The sequence below is a fragment of the Nicotiana tomentosiformis genome, chromosome 5 (assembly GCF_000390325.3).
Source record: "Nicotiana tomentosiformis chromosome 5, ASM39032v3, whole genome shotgun sequence".
Taxonomy (NCBI): Eukaryota; Viridiplantae; Streptophyta; class Magnoliopsida; order Solanales; family Solanaceae; genus Nicotiana; species Nicotiana tomentosiformis.
Genome location: NC_090816.1, coordinates 137,896,000 through 137,899,708, shown reverse-complemented (window position 1 = coordinate 137,899,708; position 3,709 = coordinate 137,896,000). Strand labels below are relative to the sequence as shown.

The 3,709-nt window shown below is 35.5% G+C and overlaps 1 long non-coding RNA gene across 1 annotated transcript; it reads right to left on the bottom strand.

Moving 5' to 3' along the window:
• Positions 1 to 1,331: 1,331 nt before the first annotated feature.
• LOC138891695 (uncharacterized) lies at positions 1,332 to 3,402 on the bottom strand. The gene is made up of 3 exons (XR_011408061.1): positions 3,258 to 3,402; positions 2,582 to 2,628; positions 1,332 to 1,653 (listed from the first exon to the last, which is right to left on the bottom strand). It is a non-coding gene; the product is annotated as an uncharacterized lncRNA (long non-coding RNA).
• Positions 3,403 to 3,709: the final 307 nt, after the last annotated feature.

Genomic DNA, 3,709 nt, shown 5'->3' with positions numbered 1-3,709 from the left:
AAGAATGTGTATTTTGTAATTGGAGTGAAACCTGTATGCAAAATTTGGAGTGGAGAACATAATATGGCGCCCAACATTGGTATATATTATAATAGGAATGTGTCTAGTTCTGTTACTAGGTAAAAAATGAATCTTGGACTTAACTCGATTTCAAAAATTAGCTCATGGATCTTGGCCCAAGTGAAAAATGCAACGGAAATACCTTCCGTAGTGTCACAGATCTCTCAGTGGGTAGTGATAAGTTACATGGCTTGTCAACAATTGATATGGTACGTATTCTTGCCAGTATTTATCCTCTTTGAATTGCTCTTTGTACTCTGTCAAAACCAAAGGACTTAACTCTTACCATTTACTGCTAGGATAAAGCTTTAAGAGGTCCGGCTGCCCATGAGCATCTCGTTGTTTCAGCTAAAACTGCTTAATCGTATGAAAGAATTGGTAGCTCAAAATACAAAGGTTTCTGCTGAGAATTCCCATTTACCATGCAAGATGATGCCACTGGATTTGACTTTGAAGACTATCTTAAGAGTCGATCAGAAACCAAAGGTTCTCACTCATACATAAACAAATACTAAGTAAGTAATTTAGGAGAGATCAAGCTTTCTGTATACGCAAATCCTTCCTGATAGGTATCATAACATTGAGGCCATAATCCAAATGGTCCTGTGGATGTCCTAAATACCGTACCATAATGTTGCGAATGTCCACAAGACAGTAAAACTTTACCATTCGCAAATATGTATTTCGGTCTGACTAAAAGAAGACCAATTTCTTTTATTGTAAGCAATTCAGTCCAAGATTCCTTGACACCCTAATCGATGAATATGAGTAAAATGAAAGCAAATCATTCCTCCCAAACGAAACGTCAAGCTGGTCGGTCCCGGAGTTGGATACATAGCACATTCGCTCTAGCACGGGAATCTCTCCGCACACCTCATTTGAAACAGTAAATGACACCACATAACAACCATAAGATGACTGAGTCATATATCGGTACGCACCAAGCCAATGGAATGCTCCATGTACAAATGTCAAAGGATACATATTAGGGTCCCAAAAGAGACGACACAATGATACTCTGATTACCAATATTTCTCCAAGAACCACCTTTCAACTCAAGAATTTCATACGGCATTATGTAATCATCGAGTACATTCCCATCAATCTTAAGGATCTTATAATCATCACTAGTAATGTCATATCCGATTCCGTAAGTAGAACATATATTCAAATACTCTGAACGGGGAAGTACTGTTGATTCTCTTGTGGAGGGTTTCCACAGCAAAAAGTGCTCATAAAATCCATCATAAACACCAAGAAGAAACAGCCCATCGCAACAACAATACATTCTGCAACCCAATGGTTTGAAGTTTAAAGGGCAATCAAGTTTTTGTTCATTCTCAACCAGTTGAGCCGACGATAAAGAACAACATAAGGTATACATATCACATTTATTAGGCAAATTTTGGCTAACAAGAAGTTTTTGGAAATTTGGGTCATTCTTGGCATGACTGAGATGCTTATCTTAAAGTAAGGATCGGATATTAATGCCTTCCAAAATTTTGAAACACATTTTAATTGAACAAGAGACTGCACGGGTAACCTGCTGAAAATGTTCATAAAAATTTCCTCTTCAAAGTGAAGTTCCAGGGCCTAGATAGGAAAGGAAAAGTAATCAGAAATTATTTTTCAACTACACAGAAATAAGACAATTTCAACCAAGAGTTCAGAAAAGATAAACCTGTAAATTTCTTCACTCTACTGTTTACTAACAAACAATAAAGTAGAAAATATCAAGTGGAGAAAAATGAAAATACTTGGCAACTGGGCAGTGGCAATAGGCAACAGACGAGGTAAGTACTTTAAGAATTTCCAACATGTTTGATGCCCTTGGCTGTAGTTGTGGTGTCTAGTTTGACAAAATAACTTAGTGAAGGCATAAACTGGTGTCAGAATGAAAAAGCATAAATTCCATTGTTTTCTAGTGGTGACACAAAAGTTATATGATTGAAACCATTGATGTTTGGTAGTGATTTATTTCGGTCTTTATCTCACTGAGGCGATGTGCCCTAAGGTTCCCAGGGAATTCCAGTGACTATACCAGCGAGCACGGTTAGGAAAATATTACAGTGATAGCATGCATTATTCCCTTTCTTTCTATTTACCACCAAATAATAAACTGCTAAGTTTTCCCACTAAGGGTCTAATACACTGTATTAACAATTTTAAGTGAATTAAACACAGGAATACACCTCTTAGCCATAGCAAACACACATAGAAATCAATCTAAGTCCAACCAACAACAATTAAACTTCATTGTAAGTAACACCTTGAACTCACCAATTTCAGTGATAAGAAAAACCAATGAAGCAGTCTTTTTTTTTCCAACGAGGATGAGAAAGAATAATTGGCGCTGCTAGCTAGCCATATTATCTTCATTGAAAAATGTTATCTTTAATGTTTTTAAGCATAACCTGGGGAAATGTCTAATAAACCTAATCAATCTAAGTCCAACCAATAACAAATTAAACTCAATTGTAAGTAAGTAAGAGTGTAAGACCACCTTGAAATCAGAACTCACCTGATCAACATCCTTCTGCCCTGTATTATTATCCAACACGCTCTTCCCTGCAATTTCATGGTTGGTTAGCCCCAATTGTATAAACAAACAATAATAAAGCACAATAGATAGAGGCCTCAGTGGGCAGAGTTAGTTGGGGGATATAAATTTTTAATACACTTCAAAACTTATATAATTTTTTAAGACAAAAGTGTTAAAAAATAGGATAGAAGGGACACTTTTGTGATTAGGGTTAATGACATAAATTTTAAAAATCCCAAAGTTTTCTTATTTACCAAAACATCCCCTCCCCTTCCACCCCGATTGATGTGTCAAACATCCCGGGGATGTTTCAAACTTCACGGGAGATGTTTCAACTATCCCGATGGATGTTTCAAACGTCCGGGGAGATGTTTCAACGTCCCGATGGATGTTTCAAACGTCCGGGAGATGTCTCAAACATTCCGAGATGTTTCAAACATCACGGAGATGTTTTGACAGAATACTCATTTATGGGGATGTCTCAAAATATCTCTGTATACTTTGTAAAATTTTATATTTTTCTCCTCTCTTGTAAATTTTAAACAAATTTTAAACCAAAGATAAAATGAAAAAAGAAAAAGAATATGAAAATGAGACGAATAGGGAAGGAAGAAAAAGACAAAGAAGAAAATGAAAAAGAAGAAAATAGACATACCTGAACCACCTGCAGTAGCAACAAAAGTTGAATAGAAAGAAAAAAGTAAGGAAGAAGAAAGGAGAGAATGAGGAACAAAAAGAAAAAAGTAAGGAAGAAGAAGGACAGAATGAGGAAGAGATAGAAGAAAGAAAAAGGAAAATAAAAATTTGAAATAATTTGAACGATTGTTAATATTTACCCATAATTTTTGTTATTTTTAATTTTACCCCGATCTCCTTTAATTACATATTTTTTATTAACAAAAAGAAATGTGTCCTATTCTTACGCAACACTTGAAAGTCTTTTTTACTCTTTTTTTGGGTGCAGGTGCATTAATAAAACACACACACAGAGACAGCAGCATCAGAAGAAACAGATACCTTTGCAAATTGGATGGGGAAGCACTGATTTCTCATTAACTTTTGTCTTTTGCTAATAATTTGATCGGAAAGATTATCCTTCATTGCATT